At 42.0% G+C, this 25,524-nt stretch overlaps 1 long non-coding RNA gene across 1 annotated transcript; it reads right to left on the bottom strand.

Moving 5' to 3' along the window:
* Positions 1–1,038: 1,038 nt before the first annotated feature.
* On the bottom strand, positions 1,039–20,912 carry LOC113172511. Its single transcript, XR_003299750.1, has 3 exons — positions 20,830–20,912; positions 12,511–12,514; positions 1,039–1,055 (listed from the first exon to the last, which is right to left on the bottom strand). It is a non-coding gene; the product is annotated as an uncharacterized LOC113172511 (long non-coding RNA).
* Between the last annotated feature and the right edge of the window lie 4,612 nt (positions 20,913–25,524).

Here is a 25,524-nt window from a genome sequence, read left to right as displayed (position 1 = left end):
AAACACAGATGAAAATATTAATTATGTGACTGAAGACTGTTATTAGAAACAGGAAATATCTATTATATATCTATTAATAAGCCATAAAACTTGCAGTAGATTCCTACATAAAGTTACATCAAAGAAACTCTCAACACTACAACTCTACATTTACTAGAGCTGGAAAACAACAGCTACAAAGAAAACCCATTGTTTCCTCCCTCCTACAGTCCAACATGGTACAGTCCAACATGGTACAGTCCATACTGACAACACCTGGTGGAGCAAAGGGGGCGTTCATGTGCACTCGTTAATGAGAGCATCATCTTGAACCAGGAAGTGGACCTGGAAGAAAAGAGGAACCAAACCAATGAACACATATTTAAGTGAAACCTACTGAATAAAGTCAAAGTATTAATGAACTCAAGTGGATCCAAAGTTTCACTGTTACATCATTTTAACCAAACCTTAAACTAAAGTGTAAATAAACATGGTTTCTACTGATTATTACGACCCTCTTATTTTAACAGCTTCATCATTGGTGGATCAAATGACCTGGTCCCACCCACTGAAGTCCAAGTCAACCAATGAGATTGTTTGTGTGTCCAGAGCAGAAATGTTGGAGGAACTAAAAGCACAATCAGCTTGATGTTGAGGAGAAGGGCTGTGCAGCAGAGAGGCTGTTTAGTTGCTTCAGTCTACTGCAGTGGAAGAACATTGTTCATCTGCTGTCTGTTTGGCTTCAACTCCTCCAAAGACATGTTGCTTTACCTCTTTCTCTGTTTCTCTCACTTTATAGGTGAGTTTCCAACTAATCCGTGTCTCATTGAACAGAATGATGATCTCAGCTCCAGTTGACTTGTTTCTGTCCACAGAGTAACACTGTACAGGGACATTTTCCACTGTCTTCTCCTCTCAGCCTCATGGACAATCTTCATCTAATGGCTTCATTTTCTCCACTTTTTCCAGGACTAATAGCTGGAGACAGCATCTCTGCTGATCAACATGAAGTCAGTGGAAGAGAAGGAGAATCTGTCACACTCAAATGTAGATATCAGACAACTTATAATAATATTCTCCTTTACTGGTACAAATATCATTCTGAGCTTCAGGCTCCTCAGTTTATTCTCTGGAAAGGAGCCAAAGGAAACAGTGGTGAATATATCCCTGATAAACGATATAAATCCCAAACATCAGATTCATCAACTGAACTGACCATAAGCAGACTAACCCTGGCAGACACAGCTCTCTACTACTGTGCTCTAGAAACACAGTGATACAAAGTGGAGAAGAGGCTGTACAAAAACCTGAACACAGATATCTGACTACTCTTCAAAGAGGAGGGAAGTGGTATTCAAACCACAGCTTCATATCAGATGGATTCTGCTAATTCCTGTTTCCTCACAGTCACTGTGGTTCCAGCTGCTCATGAAACACTGTGGGAGGATTCACATGAGCAGCAAATCCACATCAACCACAAACCAACGGTGGCACAGGGGCAGGAAACACAGTGCAAAGCTGAAGAACTGGAAAGGTGGTGTTGACTGGAGGGAGTTTATAAAGGGAGGCTGGGGAACAGCTGAGACAGATCTGGTGATCAGTGTCAGGGGAGAACTGGTGATTAAGGTGATTAGGAGAAGTTTTCAAAGTGAGGACAGGGCCAGGAGGGGAACTGAAAGTCAAAATAAAAGCATGAGACAGGAAGTGGTGTCAGGATCACAACAAATAAGATAAGAGCACTACACTGTACTAATAAGACTGTGATGTGTAGCAGATGGTAGAAGAGCACAGCAGAGCAGAGAGAGAGAGAGAGAAAGCTGAGTAGATTGGATTTGAGTCTCATGCTACAGCTAGCTTGGTACAAACTGCAGCTTAAGTCAGAGCATAAACAAAAATCACTCAGATTAAACAGCTGTTTGCACTTAAATTCATTTTGGCTCCTTTAGAAGCAACAGGAGTTGAAGCAGGATCATTTCAGCTCACTTCAGTTCATCCACATGGCACCAAATCACAAGAACATTCATCTTTATTATTTAGAATTATTTATAAAACCCAACAATTCTCCTTGAGCAAGAGAAGAGGTGGAGAGGAAAAACTCCCTTTAGAGGAAGAAACCTCTAGCAAAACCAGGCTCAGGGTGGGCGTCCATCTGCCTTGATTGGTTGAGATGAGTGGAAAGAGAAGAGAGAAAAGAACAACAAGCAAGACACAAAACACTGGACAGGTTGGTAGGAGCAGTAACTGAAAACATACAACTCCAACAGAAAATTAATTTGAAACCACGTTGTACCAAATCAAAGTTACCTGTATAACTCATTGTCTGGATGTAACATCTAACACTGAGGTTTGCTGTCGTGTAAAATAATATTATTTCTACTTTGTTTAATGTTTAGAATCTGAATCTGTCACTTCAGAAACTTCTGTATTACTCTGGTTGAAAAGAACAATTTAAACACCAAAAACCAACTACACATGATCCTGTGTAGATTATTTATATCCTATCTCCTCCTTGGAGCTGTATAGATATTTGTGTTTTTGAATTGAAAAACTAAGCTAACATCTTTATAGAAACTCAGGTCCCTCCTTGTTAAGATACATACATTACTCACGAACAATTAAAGCCATGTGGAAATAAACAGGCAGAAGAAAAAGTAAAAACCAGAATCCAATTCCAGGGATAAAATGAGGATGAATAAAGTATACAACTAAACACTAAGTACTGGAGTCATAAAGGGACAACAAAGGGCACGGTGTAAACCTGAAAAGTGACCTGAAAAGGTCACTGCTACCATTACAGGAAAACTCCCAAGGTAGAGGTTCCAAGGTCGTAAATCCAAATACAATTCCAGATAAGAAAGTCCAGGTCAGAGAGCTAAGCAAGCAGGGACAATCTGATTATTGTTATTCTTACACATTCACTGTTCATGTTCTGTTCTTTGGTTGTTGTTGTAAAGCTGCTTTGCGACAATGTGAATTGTAAAAAGAACTATACAAATAAAATTGAATTGAATTGAATTCAAGCAGGGATTTCAGGGACCAGAGGTTCAGAACCCTGTCTGGTACAGGAGGCATCACTGGCAGGAGGCCCAGCTGTCGGGGGTGTGGCATCAGCTGTTGGGGGTGTGGTGTCAGCTGTTGGGGATGTGGTATCGGCTGTTGGGGGTGTGGTGTCGGCTGTTGGGGGTGTGGTATCAGCTGTTGGGGTTGTGGTATAAGCTGACGGGGGTGTTGTATAAGTTGTTGGGGATGTGGTGTCAGCTGTTGTGGGTGTGGTATCAGCTGTCGGGGGTGTGGTGTCAGCTGTTGGGGGTGTGGTGTCAGCTGTTGGGGGTGTGGTGTCAGCTGTTGGGGGTGTGGTGTCAGCTGTTGGGGGTGTGGTATCAGCTGTTGGGGGTGTGGTGTCAGCTGTTGGGGGTGTGGTGTCAGCTGTTGGGGGTGTGGTATCAGCTGTTGGGGGTGTGGTGTCAGCTGTTGGGGGTGTGGTATCAGCTGTCGGGGGTGTGGTATAAGTTGTTGGGGGTGTGGTATAAGTTGTTGGGGACACCATTACAAAAACTGGTGTTACAACAGATTAGTTCACTGACAATCACATTGACAAAAACACTTTGTATGAGCGGCAAACTTGTTATGATGGAAACAGCTGAACACAGATTTGCAGATGCGCAGCCGAAAGCCCCAACTACCGTATTTTCCGCACTATAAGGCGCACCGCATTATAAGGCGCATAGAATAGACGCTACAGTAGAGGCTGGCGTTACGTTATGTAACATTAGATGGAGCTGCGCTAAAGGGAATGTAAACAAAACAGTCCGATAGGTCGGTCAAACTTTAATTAATAGATTACAAACCAGCATTCTGACAACGCTATACTATAGTATTGTTCTTAAAATTTATCAGAGTGAGAGTTGTGTATTTTAGTTGATCTTTCTTAAGATAATTAGTTGCAGAGTGAGCGCTCTTTCCACTCTCTGTTCAATAGTACAGCTTTGACGTATTTTCTCCGTCGGTAAATTAAACTAGTTTAGTTTCCACAGTAAAACCAACTGGTTCATGTCTATGCTGAGTGTGATTTATACGGTTGTGCCTTGGAAAGCATTTGTCTTTGTAAGTATTAACATGTTTATTGTCATTAGAAGTATGTTAGTTGTTACCTGTTACATGTGATAAATTACGTGTGTGTGTTATTGTAATTAGCTTCATTCAAGTCAAGCTAGCGTGTGAGAGTGTAACATACCAAATGTGTAACGATGTGTATTATTTGTTAATTTAGTTTCTTTCCGTTTCTTTCAGTTACATAAAGAAAAGATAGGATAAAATGTAGTTGAGAGCAATGTACTCCTCAGTTCACAACTCCAGTAAAGACAAGAAACTGCACCATTGATTCATTAATGTTAAATTCTCTGGCTGCTGGTCTATTCCCGTGTTCTACTGCGTGACTGACTCAATATTGATCCATATATAAGGCGCACCGGATTATAAGGCGCCCTGTCGGCTTTTGAGAAAATGAAGGCTTTTAGGTGCGCCTTATAGTGCGGAAAATACGGTAATACAAATATAAAAGCATAAACATAAAGCTGAGTTTACTTTAAAACGTAATGGAGTCAAAGTAGAGTTTAGTATAAATAACATAAGTGCCGGGAAATTCCTCTCTAGTTTAATACATAGGTTTCCACCACTGTCTGGTTTCCCAGATTTCAGAAGCTGGAATTGATTCGAAACACTCTTAAGACACATTTGAAGACAATCTATATATAATCTTTTATTTATATATGTGTATTTTAACATACACTCACCTTTTGATTGAAAACATCTGTCCTCCACTCCGTCACACTGTAATGATGTGGTGCATGGCGTGCTGAGGGTTTCACATGAGTAACACTGAAGGCCGTTAGCTGATGGAGAAGCAGGGTCTGAAACCAAATAGAATAAGATCATTTATTTGAGGCAGAGAGAATTTGAAAACTGAAAATGTTAAAAGGTAGCAGGATGTCACTGTGTTTATCTGTCTTATCTTTTCTTATATCACATAATCTCTCATTAATCTGTACTTACAAGGTAGATTTTCTAAGTTACAGTTGTCTGTGTCACAGCAATTAGCAGATGAATCTGTGCTCCAAGTTTCCCTGCAAATGTCTGATTGGCTGTGGTTGGACACAGGTCGGATGGTGCACACGTCTTCCAGACAAACCTTTCTGTAGGTCCATTTAAATTGGCTGCAGAGTCAAAACACAGTTGGTTCATGTTGACAGAAGCACAAAGGACCTTGCACTATATGTATTTGACTATACATGTATTTATATCATAAGGAAAAATTTACCTAGAATAGAAGCTGTGATACACTTCATGTCTGAGGAACAGGTTTGATTTACTGAGGTTGAACACTGCAGATCGGTGCAACGTTGACACACGAGTGCAGACACTGCAGCTGCAGAGAGAAATAGTGAAGCTGATCAAATATCTATGAAGTGTGTTAAAATGGTTTAAATGGTCTAAAATACACAGAATATTCTTTATTTCCCTTTATTGTCTTTCATTTCTTTACAGTTTGTTTTACCAATGCACTATATCTTAGTTAACAGATGTAGTTATGTTTTATTCAAATCTTATTTACAGTCATATTTACATTCTCCTCTTAAAAACAGTTTTTCCAGGTTTAAACGACGTCCTGGATCTGTAGAAACTACTCTATGGAATACGTGGAGCTACCTGTGCTGAAGAGTGTCCCGGTGAGTGCCAGAGAAAGAGTCAGCTTCATCCTGATGAACAGGTAGGTGCTGTGGTGGATTGGTTTTCCAGGGTGGTGACAGTGCACTTGATCAGTGCTGCTGCACTTTATATACTGCACAGGTGTCGTACAAGTGGTTGACAGGTGAATACACGTCAGGCAGTGGGTGTGTTCCCTTTTTAACAGCATTCACTCGTCTGTGCATCACTTAAATATCATCATCTGACTTTATCCCGACTTTTGTTCATCTAGACTTTATTTGTGCAGAACTGTGCACCAAAACAAAATGTGTAAAATATGATATTGAATCATGCAACAGTGTTTTTAAAGAGAGATGAAAATAAACTCTATTAACAGAGGTACTCAAAACTGAACGGCAAAGGAAAGAAGATGAATCGTGACCTCTTTGTCTTTTGATACAGCTGTCTCATTGAGATGCAGTGTCCAGTCATTATTATTAACTTAATTGGGGGGTGTGGGGGGTGGTTGTCAGCACTGCTGCCTCTTAGCTGGAAGAACCTGGCTTCAAATCCAGTTGGAGTCTTCACGTTTCTGTTTGGGTTTTCACTGGACCCAAAAGATGCAGTCGGGTTATGTTGGAGGTTGAAGACTCTAAATCGCTCTTAGGTGTGAACGGTTTTCTGTCTCTGTATGTCGACCCTGTCCAGGTGTGACCCCGATTAACTCCAACGAAAACTGGTACTTTGTGACGTCGTTCAATTTAAACAAGCTACAGTAATACAATTACAAACAGACACATACATTCCTCATCACATCTGTAGGTCGTAGTGACCAGGGGTTAACCCGGGCGTCTGTCCTCCTTCAGGTTCTGTCTAATCTCTAAACGAATGTCAAATCAGGTTTTGACTCAAATTCAATTTGAATCAAATTACAGTCATTCACTTACTTCAGCTGTGGAGCAAATGAAACAACAGGTAAAAAAGGGAACTTGACCTAGTTATTTATGCCAAATGTACAAATCATTCCCTGCTTAAGCGAAACCAAACCTGCACCATTCACCCCCTCATAAAATGCTTATTCACTCATTTTACATAATGTATACATTTAGCAGTTAGTTTAGGATCAGCGATAAGATAAATTCACGCTGTGTGGCACCTTTTACGTGTCATTTATCTGTTATTCACCTATTTCCTTGGAAAACCAGTTCTCAAGTCAACTTGTGACAGAGATTGGGAAAAACAGCAGGAAAAGGAAACGTTTCTTTTACCACGTCAAACAGCTTGTGTGTGTCTGGTTTCTCTGGCATGTTGTCAAACTGGCATCATGTGTGCACACTGTGAAACATCTCTACATCTTAATCCACAAACATTCATACACGTTTCTCATGACATAGGTAGGTTGTGTATCACCAGGGGTTGAACTGAACCAGAGTCTTCTCAGAGTTAACAGACAAATGTAGAATCAGTTTCTGACTTTATCAGATCACAGTCAGAGTCAAACTGTAGCAGAAACACTATGTTTGTCCTACAGCAGTTCAATAAACGTCTCTGCACAGCAAACAGACTTTGTTCAGTATATGAACGTTTCCATTTTCTATTTAATTCTTTTCTCTGGAAATTTTCTTTTACTCTAGTTCATTACTGGAAGGTTGTGCTGCTTAACTGCTATCATATCTGCATCATTACAACTAGCATAAAACCTAATCTCTGAAGTAAAAAGGCAACATGTAGTCGGTCTAATAAACAGATCATTTATTATGTCAGCTACTGTGGAAAAAAGTAAATTTATTTAATCCCCATGAACCTGCTCAAGTACTAAAGTAGAATAGGAACCATAGGGAATAAGATGACGTCTACTTGACAGGAACAAACTGAGTAAGTCTGATAAATTCATTCTCAACTTCGACTGGGTAACAACACGTAGATTCACACGATATTCCTACGCTGCTGTTCAAGGAACTACTTTAAGTAACAACAAGTGAAATTTGTCTAAATAAGTTTTAACCTTGAAAGATCCTGTCTTGATTTAGCTTTGTGGGATGTTTTATTTGAAGGTCAATATGAGTCTCTGCTGAACTTTAGAGTGCAGTTATCAAATCCAATCAGATCTATTTATGAAGCACTTTGAAAGCAACATCTTGTTGACCAATAAATAAAATAAATAAAAGGTACAATGAGAAAAATTACAAAAAATAAAACACGAGAGTCATCAAACCATGTTTAAAAAGACTGTATCAGACTTTTACTGTGCATCAAAAGCCAAGAAGAATAAATAGGTTTTAAGCAAAGATTTAAAATGTTGCCAGGTCTGATGCTGCTTTAACATCAAGACGTGAGTTATTCCACAAAGTAGAAGCTAACACAGAGAAAGCATTTGGCTGTTGGAAGCTCTAAAAGGAACTGATTAGAAGACCTGAGTGATCTCACTGGTTTGTGCCTGTGTCGCAGTCCATTCTGGAAACAAAGATCAATAACTTCAAATCAGTTCTGAATGGAACTAGAAGCCAGTGAAGAGAGGCCAGATCAGGGGAAAACACCGCTGAACAAATCAAAAGACCGGCAGCAGCATTTTGAACCATCTGAAGACGGGCGGAGGGTTAACTCCAGAATACAGCAGCCAGGTCTGGAGCTAAATAAAACATGACCTGCTTTTCAAACTCATTGAAAGAAGGGAATGACTTGAGCCTGCTTAGCAGCCTCAGCTGAGACATCTGGAACTGGATTTATCCGTTCATCAAATCTCAGATCACTGTCAGACATCACCCCCCCCTTTAGATGAGGAGCCAGGGGACAAGACCCTGATCACAGACCTTTATTGCAGCAGTCACCAAACAGCACGCACTCTGTTCTGCTTTCATCAAGATGTAGAACGTTAAGTTCCAGCCATGTTCTCAGACCCCTCAGAGGATCAGGTGACATGTCCCACGTAGTGAACTTCTAGTCTTCCCTGCCAGACCTTCAACTCAACACAACATCAGCATAAACATTGGATCTGCGGTGATTGTCCCTACTAAGTCAGCCAGAAACCTGGGGGTCATCATTGATGATCAGCTGACCTTCATGGATCACATTGCCACAGTCTCTAGGTCGTGTAGATATGACCTCCACAATATCAGAAAGATCAGACCCTACCTGATGGAGTACACGACCCAACTCATTGTACAGGCGTTGATCTTATCTCGTCTTGACTACTACAATGTACTTCTGATGGGTTTACCGGCATCCACGACCAAACCCCTCCAGATGATCCAAAATGCAGCAACACATCTCATTTTTAAACAACCAAAAAGGTCTCATGTCACACCGCTCTTCAGATCTTTGCACTGGCTTCCTGTGGCTGCAAGGATAAAGTTCAAAGCTCTGTCTGTTGCCTACAGAGTGGTTAACTCCACAGCTCCATCTTATCTCAGTTCAATCATTCAGGTCTACATCCCCTCCATATATATATACATAGGTATAGTTGAATGTCATCTGCATAGCAATGGTAGGTCCAACCAGGTTTCTGTAAGATTGACCCCAAGGATAATGAGCATGGATAATGAAAACAGCTGGACCAAGGTTCACAGAACCAGAAACACACATCTTGTGTCCAGAGAGCAGAACTTTCTGCATCATTGTTCTTATTTTCATCAGGGACAGACTTAGATTTCTCTGAGTACAGACATTAAAACAAAGGTTTTTTTAATGTTTGTTTGATATAAATTACCACACTAGATATGTATACATAGAATAATACAGTTAAAGTTAGGTCAGACTGAAAGTTAAAGAAGAAACTGGGTGGGTTACAGTGGCATCAATTATTGTATTAAGTGGACTCCAGGAGTCAGAGAACAAATAATGAAATGATGATTATTATCTTGGTGAAGACGGTTCTTTCCTTTGACTTTTCATTTACATCTCTAGTTTTCATATGATGTACCACAGGGCTGATGTCAGCAGGGAGGTTATTACAGAAGAGCAGGGCCTGGTAGGAAAATGCCCCACAGCTTTTCTTTTTGACTCAGTCTCAATGATATGTTTATTGTGGTGTTCAAAAGAGAGGAGGAAGGATCAAATGTGAGTCCAAGATCTTTGGCTGTCAAACTCACACAGTTGTCAAGAGTTGAGAACTGAGAACTGATCAACGTTGTGAAGGGGCAGACCGATGACCAGGATCTCAGTGTTATCTGAATTTAACCGTTTAAATTTAACCGTTTAGATTTCTTCCATTATTAAAACTTTATGCATTTTTAGGAAGGATGGGGGGTGGGGGGGGGGGGGGGGGGTTCCTTAATTTGAATTCTTACTTGGTTTTTATTTGTAAAGATATTGTTTTTTATCAAATCAAACACATTTAGCTATTCACACAATTGAACGTGTTGCTTTAATTACTGTTAATTCATTTTGTCTCCTTCAGTTCAACCACCTCAGCAGTGTTTTCTTGATCTGGTGCACAACATATAAATGTGGTACAGCAGCTAGTTTAGCAGTAAAAATAAGCTACTTTTAATTTTGGTACTATGCATGTTGTTCCCCTGTGTCTTTGCTAAACCAGTTATCATGTCAATGTTTGACAGTGATTGACGGTTTTATGAAAAGGAAACGCTTTCAGTCCCCACAATCAAACCGCGTGTGCTTCTTTTTATTCTGAAATGCTGTAAAACTGGCATCAGTCTGCAAACTGCATCCAGAGAAAAGACGAGTTTCAGACTGTGTTCCAGCTGTGGCAGCTGAAGGTGAAAGAGGTCATCATTTGTCTCTGCACTTTGATTTTTAACCAGCTTTAATCTACTGTACAGTACTGGTGCCAGATTTTAAAATAACAACATGAGCCACTCTGATGTCTGCTCAAGGTTTTTCCTGTTGTTTCTCTTAATCTGGACACTTTGAATCTAATCAGACACCACAGGTCTCTCAAGAATTACAAACTGCCAGTAACTTCTGCACTGGAGACACATTAACTGTGGTGTCTTCATATCCATGGACTACTATGCTGGGAAGACACAGCGACCCATGAAGCAGCAGGACTGCCTACAAACACTGGACTCTACGGTGCTACATGAAGCAGAAGTGCAGCTGCTGGGAGGCCTAACAGCTTTGGCAGTGGTACATTCCTCCAATCTCTCTTTTTCTATTTACTTTTTATTCTGAAGGAAGAAGCAAGTGAGAGACTGCTGCATCCTGTTTTTGACAGACTCTCTAGCTGGAAAATAAACTATGAACTGACAGATGTGTGTCGCTACTCACTGCTCTCCTGACATTCTACCTGCCCAGGGAATAAACAAACATCTGCATCACAACTGATTACAGCTGTTAACATCACCCCCACATCTGCCTCGACCGGTTGGGGTGAGTGGAAAGAGGAGAGAGAAAAGAACAGCAGGCAACAAGAAACAACAAGCGTTGAGTCGAGACCTCCCAGAAACATGTGCCGACGTCCGCCGAGGCCAAGACCGACTTCATAGTAGCTTGTGACCAATCCAGTCTCCAAACGCATCCCATAGGGCAGACGGTGGATCCAGGCGACGAGATCTCCAGCCAGAAGTTGGGCATCAGGACGAGTCAGACAGGTCCAGAGGGCAAAGGGTGGAATGACGTGTAGCTCGACAGAGAGACAGGAAGAGGGAAAAGAGAGAGGGAGAGGGAAAGAGAGAGAAGAGGAGAGATTGCAGTTAGTTGTATTCACAGTCAGATAAAGTTTGAGGTGAATGTATATTTAGTGTAGTGCAGCAGGGACTCCGGCAGGACTAATTATGACAGCCTAACTAAAAGGGTGGGTTCAGAAGGAAACACAGAGATGAGGGCTCACTGGGATGTAGAGCAACCGAACACTTCACCATCAACAAACCTGAGTGATCAGTGAGAGTTGGGAAGACAGCATACGAGGTACTGACAGGCAGCCAGCATCCTTTGAATGAAGTAGGCGTGGTGGATCATAAGACACTAGCAATTCCCTTAGATACTGTGGCGCAAGACCATTTAATGCTTTAAATGTCAAAAGTAGTATTTTAAAATCAATGCGAAATTTCACGGGGAGCCAATGAAGTGTAGATAAGATAGGCGTGATGTGCTCGTATCTTCTGGTTCTAGTGAGGACTCTCGCTGCTGCATTCTGAACTAACTGAAGCTTGTTTATGCACCTGGTTGAACAGCCAGACAGTAAGGCATTACAGTAGTCCAACCTAGAGGTGATGAAAGCATGGACTAATTTTTCTGCATCATTTAGTGACAAAATATTCTTTATCTTGGCAATATTTCTGAGGTGAAAGAAAGCTGTCCTGGTGACATTATCTACATGAGCTTCAAATGAAAGACTGGAATCTAGAATCACACCAAGGTCTTTGACTGTTGCACTAGATGTAACGGAAAGGCCATCTAGAGTTACGGTGTGGTCTAACATCTTGCCTCTAGCTGCCTGTGATCCTATAACTAGTACTTCTGTCTTATCAGGATTTAGCAGAAGGAAGTTAATTAACATCCAGTCTCGTATATCCTTTACACATTGCTCAACTTTATTAAGCTGTTTGATCTCATCTGGTTTTGATGAAACATATAACTGTGTGTCGTCAGCATAACAATGAAAGTTAATACCATGTTTACGGATAATGTTGCCCAGAGGAAGCATGTAGAGGGAAAAAAGCAGGGGGCCTAAAACTGAACCCTGTGGAACACCAAACTCCACTGGAGAGCATGTGGAGTAATCGCCATTTAGATCTACATACTGATAATGATCAGTCAAATAGGACCTAAACCAGGAGAGGGCCGTTCCCCTAATTCCAACAACATTTTCTAGTCTGTGAAGGAGATTACTATGGTCAATGGTGTCAAAAGCTGCACTGAGATCGAGTAGCATAAGCATAGAGACACTACCCTGATCAGAGGCCAACAGGAGGTCATTTACTACTTTAACAAGGGCCGTCTCTGTGCTGTGATGAGGCCTAAATCCTGACTGATAGAGTTCGTGTATGTTATTTCTATGAAGATACGAGGATAGCTGCCCAGCTACTATCTTTTCGAGGATCTTTGAGATAAAGGGGAGGTTTGATATCGGCCTGTAATTGGACAGCTGACAAGGGTCGAGATAAGGTTTCTTGATTAGAGGTTTAATAACTGCTAATTTAAAACTCTTTGGGACATACCCACAGCTGAGTGAGGAATTTATGATTGTCAGCAGGGGTTCTATTATTTCTGTTTTAGAAAGTGTGTTGGTATAGGGTCTAATGTACAGGTTGAAGATTTTGCAGAAGAGATGAGTGAAATTAGTTCATTCTCTTCAAGAGGAGTAAAGTAATCTAGGTACTGATCTGCTGAGGTTAGCTCGTCACCTGTGTCAACTAAATTGTCTGGTTTTAAAGCTTGAATTTTCTGCCTTATATTTACAATTTTGTTATTGAAAAAGTTCCTGAAGTCCTCACTACTGCACAACGTTGTTGTGGAGATATCTGCCGTAGTTTTCTTTCTAGATAATTTGGCTACTGTATTAAATAAAAATCTAGGGTTGTTTTTGTTGTTTTCTATGAGAGTGGAGAGATACGTTGATCTAGCTGCACTAAGAGCTTTTTTATAGTTCAGGATGCTCTCCTTCCACGCTATCTGAAATACTAACAATTTAGTTTGGCGCCATTTACGTTCTAACTTTCGAGCAGTCTGTTTTAAGGCACGCGTGTCATCGTTATACCAGGGAGCAGGTTTCTTATCTCTAATGACTTTTCTTTTAACTAGAGCTACATTATCTAAGGTATAACGGAATGACGACTCGAGATATTCAGTCGCCTGGTCTAGTTCTGTGGTGTCAGACGGTGATCCAATCAAAGTTGATAACTCTGGAAGATTACTAATAAAGCTCTGTGCTGTAGTTGATGTAAATGTACGTTTAATGCGAGTATACATTGTTAATATGACACACTGTAGTTGAAACAAGATAGTGGTCTGAGATAACTTCAGACATTGGGAGCGTAAGTAAATTTCTTATACTTAAACCGAAGGATATTATTAAATCTAAGGTGTGACCCGCTTTATGAGTGGGTCCTACTACACACTGATCTACTCCTAGCGAGTCCAATATGGACATAAATGCTGTTCTCAGAGGGTCTTCTGGATTCTCAAAGTGAATATAAAAATCTCCAGCAATTAACGCTTTGTCTACAGAAACAACTAGGTTAGAAAGGAAATCTGCAAATTCACAAAGAAATTCAGAGTAGGGCCCTGGGGGTCTGTAAATGATAATTAGCGGGATCGGCTGAGCAGACTTTATATTTGTATCTACACTTGTTATGTTACTATAAAGACATTCAAAAGCTTTAAATTTGTGTACATGCTTTTGTACGATAGTCAGATTATCATTGTAAATAACTGTGACACCTCCTCCTCTACCAGTCAGACGAGGCTGGTGAATGTAGCTGAATCCAGGAGGAGTTGCTTCATTCAAAGCTACATACTCGTCCTGTTTAATCCAGGTTTCTGTTAAACAGAGTATATCAAACTCCTGATCTGTGATAGTTTCATTAACAGTAAGAGCTTTAGATGTAAGAGATCTAATATTTAACAATCCTAACTTCAGATCAGAGGTGCTGGCTGCACAATCAGTGTGCTCTGAATTTGAGGTCACTATGTTAATTAGATTATTAAAACAGACTTTCTGGGTTTTACTGACTTTTTGTTTAGATCGAGGAACAGACACAGTCTCAATATGTTGAACCCTGAGTGACGACTCTGTGCAGCTAGCAGACGGTTGGTTTAGCCTGTTTGTCTGCTCCCTGGCCTGGACTCTGGGTAGTCAGCGACTAGCTAGGCCTGATCTTAGACTATGAGCTATACTGCAAGAAATGAGAGCAGCACCTTCCCGAGTGGGATGGACACCGTCCCGCCCTAACAGGCCAGGTTTGCCCTCAAAGGTACTCCAATTATCTATGAAGCCCACGTTGTTTTCGGAGCACCACCTGGACATCCAGCGGTTCAGCGACCATAACCTGCTGTAGGTTATGTCACCTCGTCTCATTGGGAGGGGGCCAGAGAAGATTACCACTTCGGACATCGCCTTCGCTAATTTAAACACCTCTTTAAAGTTATTCTTGGTAACCTCAGACTGACGAAGGCGTATATCGTTAGCTCTGGCATGTATCACTATCTTTGAAAAGCTATGCTGTCCTAAGGCCCTGAGATTGCCTTCAATGTCCGGTACCCTGGCCCCCAGGATACACCTGACCACAGCTGCTGGAGCCCCTAAAGGTCTGGCTAGTTTCACGTGTCTCATTATCGAGTCTCCTATAACCAGAGTTCTTCCAGGTTTCTCAGCGGGTGAATCACTGAGGGGGGCAAACCTGTTGGACACGTGAAGCGCGGGGGAGGTGTGCTCTGGTGGGCTAGCTTTAGCCTTAGCCTTAGCTTTGGCTGCGCGAGTATGCCACCGAGTCATCACCCACTCGCCCCGCTGTGAGGGCTCTAACGCCGGAGTCGGGGACTGGCTATCTCCGCCTGCGGCACCCAGACTGTCTTCTACAGCAATAACACTACTCTTGCTCTCTCTAAAGTCTGGATGCGCTCCTCTAACGCTGTTATCTTCTCTGTCAGAGTGCTAACTAGCACACACCTGTCACAGGTAAAATTGTCGCTAACGACAGAGGAAGACGGCCTAAAAATCCTGCACTCTACACACTGAACAAGCTCAATATTACTCATTGTAACGTACCTGAGTTGGAGAAATGTTGTGTAGAGTTTAAAAAAATCCGCTGTTGCTCTCAGACGAAAAAACGCGCGTCCTCCAAGAAGCTACAGGAGAGAAAAGACACAAAGTTAATGACATGAAATTTGGGTATTTGAATGGATAGAGGAGAAAAGAGAGAGGAGAGGAGTTAATTATTATTATTATTTAAATTTAAAAACTATATAATGTAATTTCGCCAGACATTTATAAATTGTATGACTCTTGTCACAGTTCTCAGTTCTTTACTCAGTTATTTGCTTTATTTTAAATGATTTCTGTTGCCCTTGGATCATGAATAATAAATGAATTCTCAGAAGTATATGCTTCATTAAAAATCTTTTATATGTTGTAAAATAAAACTGCTTTTGAATGTGTACCTATTAATGCTAAATGTACTCACAGCTTTTATTCCAGGAACGATGTTTAAATGATTTGATTATCAGCAGATTCATGTTGTAACTGATCTCCTCACTTTAAAATCAGTTCATCTTTGTACAGACTGTGAAAAAGAAGTGACAGCAAAAAGTCTGTGTACAAAAACACCAGCTGACACACTGACAAGCTGCTGGAAGCCTTTTCTCCACCTGTTGAAGTGAACGTTTTCCCTCCACTAGAGGGACACATTATCCAGTAGGCGGTGCTCTACTTGTGCACTGTGTTCAACCATTCTGTCAATAAGAACTGCTGCTGTGAAGAGAACAATTCTCACACTGAATGTTGAACATCACACACTTTCTCCTGCTGCTTTCAACCTTGTTGTACAGATGGAACATTGGCTGTGGATTATTCTTGCTGCTCTTTGCTTTGGTAAGATGGGAAATAAACCTACTGATTGTTCTCCTTTAATCAATCCTCTTTATTGATCCATCTCTTCCTCTGCATGTTCTGTTTTTCCTCAGAGTGTAAAGGAGAAGACAAAGTGATCCAGACAACAGGAGATGTTACTGCTACTGAAGGAGACGCTGTTACACTCAACTGTACATTTGAGACTAGTGACCCAAGTCCATATTTGTTCTGGTACAAACAAGAAAAAAACAACTTTCCTAAATACATTTTGCGACGTGACAAGATTGGAACAAAGGATAATGCTCCAGAGTTTGAGAACGACAGATTTGATGCTATGATCGAAGGCAAATCAGTTCCTCTGAAGATCCAGAAGCTTCATGTGTCTGACTCTGCTGTGTACTACTGTGCTCTGAGGCCCACAGTGACAGGAAACAGCAAAACTCTGTACAAAAACCTTTGGAGCAAAGAAACAGAAAACTCCACAACATCCACTAGAGGGACTCACACGCTGTTTAACTTTAACGGTTTCACACAATCATTCTCAAATTGACTCAAGTAATGTGAAAAAGAGAGAATTTATGCAAAGGTCATGATAAAACACTGGAACCTATTAAACCTAAAGCCAACAAAGAGCAATAGAAGTCAATACCAGGTAGATTTCAGCTTAAGGTAAAGAGAGAACAATTGTCCCTGTAAGTCATGTTTTATAGGTCAGGTGAACCTCATCAGGTGACTAACCTCCTGGTTAGTACAGGACAACCTCCACTGTTCACACTGTTCAACTCTGATGATTTGATGATGAAACAGTGTAGATGCTTTGTAGCTGTAAATACAGAGATGGAGATGGCTCAGGTGACTCTGAACCATTTCTCAGTTATTGTGGTAGAGATTAGTTGGCTGGGGGACCAGACTCCTCTCTTATATCCTCTCCAATTACAGTGTACTGTAAGAATAAGTATGTGAACCATGTCATTTGTCATAAAATGTGATTTGATATTCATCTAAGTTAAGAGTATTAATTAATTTAATGTGCCTAAATAATAACTGATCCTTCATGTCTTTATTGAGAAGAACCATAAAATCCATAAAGTGTTTATGGAAAAAGTATGTCTGAACCCTTTCAAAAAACTAACTGGAGTCAGGTATTAACATACCTGGAGGCGTATTAAGAAAATCTGTTTGTAGATGTGAAGTAGAGCTACTTTGACTGACAAGAAACACTCTAACTTATGTGCCATGCCTCACCAAAAAGGAGCTTTCAGAGGATCCACAATCAAGAATTGATGATTTACATAAATCTGGAAAGGGTTACAAAGTGATGTCAAAAACATTAGAAATTCACCAGTCTACAGTTAAACAATCTACAAATGGAGACACTTTTGGACTGTGGCTACTCTACCAAGAAGTGGGCGATGAGTCAAAATGACTCCAAGAGCACAACAAACACTCATCAATGAGATAAAGACCAGACCCTAAGTGACAGTCAAAGATTTGAAGGCATCATTGGAACTGGCTAACATCTGTGTTCATGAGTCTACAGTAGGTAAAACATTGAACAATCTGTGTCTATGGCAGGACACCACGAAGGAAGCTGCTGTTTACTAAAAAGAACATTACTGAACGTCTGAAGTTTAACAAAGAGCACATTGACACTCCACAGCAGTATTGGTAAAACTAGACTGATGAAATAATATTAAACTATTAACTATTCAGAAAGAACACACAGCACTACATCTGGTGTAAAAAGTCACTGCATATAAGCAAGAGTGGACAAGTCAGAGCTCAGACCTCAACCCAACAGAGATGCTGTGGAACGACTTGAAGAGAGCCACACATGAGACGTCCAAAGACCATGACAGAGCTAAAGTAGTTCTGCAGGAAGAATGGACTAAACTTCCTCCTGAAGGTCTGATCCACAGCTACAGGAAGAACCTGGATGAGGTTTTTGCTGCCAAGGGGTCATCCAGTTATTGATTCCAAGGGTTCACATACTTTTTCTTCTAGCACTAGGTTTCTGTGGTTGTTCTCAATAATCAATTGATGTGATTAATACAGAAAACTTGATCTATCTGCAGCTTTCAACACTGAATGACCAGATCCTTCTTTCTGCACTCTCTAATTTCTGCTTCACTGGTAAAGCTCTGACCTGACTCAGGTCCCACTTATCTGGAAAAACATTCTGCATGTAGGAGGCTGTAATGTAGAAAACATCTTACGAGGAGCAAAGTCAAATTACATCAGGCTTTGATCACATCATAGGTTTAGTTTTGAGCTACAACTGGCTCCATGGAGGAGAATGAGGGAGAATGTCCTTTGGACTGAACCAAACCTCCTGGTACAGTTCATCAGGTCAGTGAAACCATCCACAGTACTGCAACAGGTCGTCTCCAAGAGTTTGTTTCCATTTTAATGTGAAGCTCAGTGAATTTCACCAGGAACAAATGTTTCATTTTACTGTGACTTCCTAAAATAAAGAATCTTTACTGATTCTCTCGCTGCATGTTCTGTTCTTCAGCACAAAGGTTTTATCTGAACATGAATCAAAGAGTCAAAACGGTCACAAGTTTCTGTAGATTCCTCCTTCAGTTCACACTTTATGTCCTGATGATGATGATGATGATGATGATGATGATGATGATGATGATGCAGCATCACTGTCATTCTACAGCTTCCATCAGTCTGAATGGAAACAGAGCACAGTAAGAGGAGGAGCTCCACCACTGAATATGAAAAGCTTCATTGAGGAAGTGAAGAGCTGCTGTCTTCTCTCTATTGTTCATTCAGTACAAGGGAAAATAATGTTACTGCTCTTCATCTGGATGATGATGGTCTCCTTTCAGACTGGTGAGTAATCAGACAGCATCAAGTTGTAAGAACAGTTGGTAACATGTGGACAAAGGTTTAGTTTATGAGTGGTTCGGGTTAGGGAACTGAATTTACTACTAAACTTACTTTAAAGATATTTTGATATTTTTCCAGGATCCTCTGAGGATTTACTGAAACCATTTAAAGATGTGATGATGGCTTTGGAAGGAGACCCTGTGACTCTGTCCTGTAATTATTCAGGATCTGTCAACTACCTCTTCTGGTATCAACAGGAGTCCAGTTCATCTCCACAACTTCTCATGGCAGAATATTCAGAAGAAACAGAAAGGTTCTCATTTAGACACAACAAAACAAGAAAGGAGTTTCATCTGCAGATCTCCTCTGCTGCAGTGTCTGACTCTGCTGTGTACTACTGTGCTCTGAGGCCCACAGTGACAGGAAACAGTAAAACTCTGTACAAAAACCTTTGGAGCAAAGAAACAGAAAACTCCACAACATCCACTAGAGGGACTCACACACTGTTCAACTCTGATGATCCAGACTCTTTGTTTTTGTATTAAAACAACTGATTTTTAGATATTAGATGTTAATCAACTTGTTTTAAACACAGATGAAAATATTAATTATGTGACTGAAGACTGTTATTAGAAACAGGAAATATCAATTATATATCTATTAATAAGCCATAAAACTTGCAGTAGATTCCTACATAAAGTTACATCAAAGAAACTCTCAACACTACAACTCTACATTTACTAGAGCTGGAAAACAACAGCTACAAAGAAAACACATTGTTTCCTCCCTCCCACAGTCCAACATGGTACAGTCCAACATGGTACAGTCCAACATGGGACAGTCCAACATGGTACAGTCCAACATGGGACAGTCCAACATGGTACAGTCCAACATGGTACAGTCCAACATGGTACAGTCCAACATGGCACAGTCCAACATGGTACAGTCCAACATGGTACAGTCCAACATGGTACAGTCCAACATGGTACAGTCCAACATGGTACAGTCCAACATGGCACAGTCCAACATGGTACAGTCCATACTGACAACACCTGGTGGAGCAAAGGGGGCGTTCATGTGCACTCGTTAATGAGAGCATCATCCTGAACCAGGAAGTGGACCTGGAAGAAAAGAGGAACCAAACCAATCAACACATATTTAAGTGAAACCTACTAAATAAAGTCAAAGTATTAATGAAATAAAGTGGATCCAAAGTTTCTCTGTTACATCATTTTAACCAAACCTTAAACTAAAGGGTAAATAAACATGGTTTCTACTGATTATTACGACCCTCTTATTTTAACTGCTTCAACATTGGTGGATCAAATGACCTGGTCCCACCCACTGAAGTCCAAGTCAACCAATGAGATTGTTTGTGTGTCCAGAGCAGAAATGTTGGAGGAACTAAAAGCACAATCAGCTTGATGTTGAGGAGAAGGGCTGTGCAGCAGAGAGGCTGTTTAGTTGCTTCATTCTACTGCAGTGGAAGAACATTGTTCATCTGCTGTCTGTTTGGCTTCAACTCCTCCAAAGACATGTTGCTTTACCTCTTTCTCTGTTTCTCTCACTTTATAGGTGAGTTTCCAACTAATCCGTGTCTCATTGAACAGAATGATGATCTCAGCTCCAGTTGACTTGTTTCTGTCCACAGAGTAACACTGTACAGTGACATTTTCCACTGTCTTCTCCTCTCAGCCTCATGGACAATCTTCATCTAATGGCTTCATTTTCTCCACTTTTTCCAGGACTAATAGCTGGAGACAGCATCTCTGCTGATCAACATGAAGTCAGTGGAAGAGAAGGAGAATCTGTCACACTCAAATGTACATATCAGACAGATGATGATTATGTTAGACTTTACTGGTACAAACATCATTCTGAGCTTCAGGCTCCTCAGTTTATTCTGTGGAAAGGAGCAAAATCTCAGAGGAGTAATGAGTATATCCCTGATAAACGATATAAATCGGAAACATCAGAGTCATCAACTGAACTGACCATAAGCAGACTAACCCTGGCAGACACAGCTCTCTACTACTGTGCTCTAGAAACACAGTGATACAAAGAGAAGAAGAGGCTGTACAAAAACCTGAACCCAGATATCTGACTACTCTTCAAAGAGGAGGGAAGTGGTATTCAAACCACAGCTTCATATCAGATGGATTCTGCTAATTCCTGTTTCCTCACAGTCACTGTGGTTCCGGCTGCTAATGAAACACTGTGGGAGGATTCACATGAGCAGCAAATCCACATCAACCACAAACCAACTGGATGAGGATTCAAACACAGCAGGAAAACAATCAAAAGTCACATGTTGTTCAAATGTTGATTCTCAGTTTCCTTGTCATCGTTCTGATCAAAGATATTAAAGAGGTCGTAGCAGGTTCACAACAATCAGCACCTTTTCTATGTTAGTGAACAAAGTGAATCTGCAGCAGTTGTTAAACAGGAAACATGTCAGCTGACATTTCCAATGATGACTACAAGACACCAGGAAAGGAGAGTGGAATAGACAGATTTATTAACCCTTAGGAGTCTGATACTGGTGTGACCTGATCACATGACTAGGTCAAGATAGTGTTACATTTACATTTACATTAACATTTAGTCACTTACAAGTCATTACAAGGTACAATGGTAGGCAGGGCAGCATGAGGAGGGCTTGCCTAAGGACCCCTACTGGAGATGGGCCACAGCTGGGATTTGAACCCCAGTCTCCCACATGGAAGGCGGTGATGTTACCAACTAACCGCTTATACATGATACATACAGTACAGACCAAAAGTTTGGACACACCTTCTCTTTCAAAGAGCTTCCTTTATTTTCATGACTATGAAAATTGTAGATTCACACTGAAGGTATCAAAACTATGAATTAACACATGTGGAATTGTATACATAACAAAAAAGTGTGAAACAACTGAAAATATGTCATATTCTAGGTTCTTCAAAGTAGCCACCTTTTGCTCTGATTACTGCTTTGCACACTCTTGGCATTCTCTTGATGAGCTTCAAGAGGTAGTCACCTGATATTGTTTTCACTTCACAGGTGTGCCCTGTCAGGTTTAATAAGTGGGATTTCTTGCCTTATAAATGGGGTTGGGCCCATCAGTTGTGTTGTGCAGAAGTCAGGTGGATACACAGCTGATAGTCCTACTGAATAGACTGTTAGAATTTGTACTATGGCAAGAAAAAAGCAGCTAAGTAAAGAAAAACGAGTGGCCATCATTACTTTAAGAAATGAAGGTCAGTCAGTCTGAAAAATTGGGAAAACTTTGAAAGTGTCCCCAAGTGCAGTCACAAAAACCATCAAGCGCTACAAAGAAACTGGCTCACATGCAGACCGCCCCAGGACAGGAAGACCAAGTGTCACCTCTGCTGCGGATGATAAGTTCATCCGAGTCACCAGCCTCAGAAATCGCAGGTTAACAGCAGCTCAGATTAGAGACCAGGTCAATGCCACACAGAGTTCTAGCAGCAGACACATCTCTAGAACAACTGTTAAGAGGAGACTGTGTGAATCAGGCCTTCATGGTAGAATATCTGCTAGGAAACCACTGCTAAGGACAGGCAACAAGCAGAAGAGACTTGTTTGGGCTAAAGAACACAAGGAATGGACATTAGACCAGTGGAAATCTGTGCTTTGGTCTGATAAGTCCAAATTTGAGTTCTTTGGTTCCAACCACCGTGTCTTTGTGCGACGCAGAAAAGGTGAACGGATGGACTCTACATGCCTGGTTCCCACCGTGAAGCATGGAGGAGGAGGTGTGATGGTGTGGGGGTGCTTTGCTGGTGACACTGTTGGGGATTTATTCAAAGTTGAAGGCATACTGAACCAGCATGGCTACCACAGCATCTTGCAGCGGCATGCTATTCCATCCGGTTTGCATTTAGTTGGACCATCATTTAATTTTCAACAGGACAATGACCCCAAACACACCTCCAGGCTGTGTAAGGGCTATTTGACCAAGAAGGAGAGTGATGGGGTGCTGCGCCAGATGACCTGGCCTCCACAGTCACCGGACCTGAACCCAATCGAGATGGTTTGGGGTGAGCTGGACCGCAGAGTGAAGGCAAAAGGGCCAACAAGTGCTAAGCATCCCTGGGAACTCCTTCAAGAATGTTGGAAGACCATTTCAGGTGACTACCTCTTGAAGCTCATCAAGAGAATGCCAAGAGTGTGCAAAGCAGTAATCAGAACAAAAGGTGGCTACTTTGAAGAACCTAGAATATGACATATTTTCAGTTGTTTCACACTTTTGTTATGTTGTCATGAGTAAGGAGGGGAACGAGGCAGGAATGAACTGAAAACAGGATTTATTGGGTGAAACTACAAAAAACAGAGAAACTAAGGGGGGTGTCAACCGACACTACAAAAACAGGCAGGGATACACGACGAAAAAGTGACAACAGAAAACTACCAAAAGTAACAAATCAGGAACCAAAGTACAAAACAAAACCACTGCACGACGGCAGGAAAACACTCACTGAAAACAGGTAATAATGTCCAGAATTCAGAGGGGGGAACATAGTCCAGAGAATCCAGGGGGGAAGCAGACAGGGCTGAGGAGGACGGGCAGGAGCAGGCATGGGAAAAAACTGGAAACAGGTCGGGAGCGACGACGATCTGACAGGGGAAAAAGGACTGAGGAGAGTTTTTGTAGCCAGAGGGGAACACAGGTTAGTCCAATGTTCAGCTGATTGCTGTGAGCAGAGGGAGAGTGAGGGAGGAAAACCAAGGCCAGTGGCGAACCAGAAAGCAGAGCCGCGGGCGGAGACGGAGACAAGACAGGAGCTGCAGCAGGAGCCGCTGCTGAAGCTGAAGCTGGTGCAGCTGCGGAGGCAGGAACTGAAGCCGTGATGATCGTGATGACTGGAGCGGAAGCCGGAGCGGCCGTGGTGACTGGAGCGGCCGAGATCTCGATGGCTGGAACCGGAGCAGGAGCAGAGGACAATGCAGAGCCGGGGGCTGGTGAAGCTCTGAGTGTCCGACGTGAGCGACGGCGTTTAGCAGGGCCGTCCTCGGGAGCGCTAACCCACAGAGCAAGGCGGGTTCCCCACTATGGTGAGTGCTCGGGTTCGCTGGAGACCCGGAGGTCCGGTTCTGGGGCTGACTGAGCCTTCAGCTGGGCATAGATGTCCCGGGCCTCTTCAGGACTCAGGGCAACGGGCGCCGGAGGAGAAGGTGAGGTGTGTGTGTTGAGGGTAACTGGCTGAGTAGGGAGCTCATGACTGGGCGGTGGAGAAGCTAATAGGGTAGCAGGCCGGCTATCAGCAAAGGAGGCCAAGGAGTCTGGACAGGGCCTGTTGTGGTGGAGGGAGGAAAGAGCACGGGACTTCTGGGTCTTGAGGGTGGACAGGATAAGGTCCTTGAGGTGTCTGAATTCGGAGAAGTCCATGAGAAAGTCCTTTTCAGTGAAGGTTTTTATGGCTACCTTGGTGATGTTTGTGACCAGCTCTGGACTTCCTGCCGAGTCCAGGCAGTTAAGCAGATACTCCGCTGCACCACGCAGGTCCAAGTACTCTGCCCGCAGCGTCTTGGAACAAAGCCCATAGTGCAGGAAACAGGGACAGGGGGGAAGGTTTGGTCGGCCATTAAAAGGAGCCTGAGGATCCATGGCTGCAGTATGGTCAGATCGCTCTGTCATGAGTAAGGAGGGGAACGAGCCAGGAATGAACTGAAAACAGGATTTATTGGGTGAAACTACAAAAAACAGAGAAACTAAGGGGGGGGGGGGTCAACCGACACTACAAAAACTGGCAGGAAAACACGGATACAAAGTGACAACAGAAAACTACCAAAATGCCGTGGAACAAAGTAACAAATCAGGAACCAAAGTACAAAACAAACCACTGCACGACGGCAGGAAAACACTCACTGAAAACAGGTAATAATGTCCAGAATTCAGAGGGGGGAACATAGTCCAGAGAATCCAGGGGGGAAAGCAAACAGGGCTGAGCAGGCATGGGGAAAAAACTGGAAACAGGTAGGGAGCGACGCTGGAAACAGGTGGGGGGAACGATGACGATCTGACAGGGGAAAAAGGACTGAGGAGAGTTTTTGTAGCCAGAGGGGAACACAGGTGAGTCCAATGTTCAGCTGATTGCTGTGAGCAGAGGGAGAGTGAGGGAGGAAAACCAAGGCCGGCCGGGGCCAGGCCGAAACCATGACATAGGTATACAATTCCACGTGTTAATTCATAGTTTTGATGCCTTCAGTGTGAATCTACAATTTTCATAGTCATGAAAATAAAGAAAACTCTTTGAATGAGGTGTGTCCAACTTTTGGTCTGTACTGTACATTTACATTTTGTCATTTAGCAGACACTTTTATCCAAAGCGACTTACAAGTCATTACCAGGTACTTGCCTAAGGACCCTACTGGAGGTAGGCTGAACCCCAGTCTCCCACATGGGAGGTGGCAATGTTACCACTACACTAACCAGCCGCATAACATAAAACAAGCACATAGAGCGATGTAGTCAACTTACATGGTGAAGAAAATGGTGGCCTTCAAGGGTCTATTTCTTAATTAATTTCAAACAAGTAAATACA

The sequence above is a fragment of the Anabas testudineus genome, chromosome 17, assembly GCF_900324465.2.
Source record: "Anabas testudineus chromosome 17, fAnaTes1.2, whole genome shotgun sequence".
Classification (NCBI taxonomy): Eukaryota; Metazoa; Chordata; class Actinopteri; order Anabantiformes; family Anabantidae; genus Anabas; species Anabas testudineus.
This window is presented reverse-complemented; position numbering and strand designations above follow the sequence as displayed.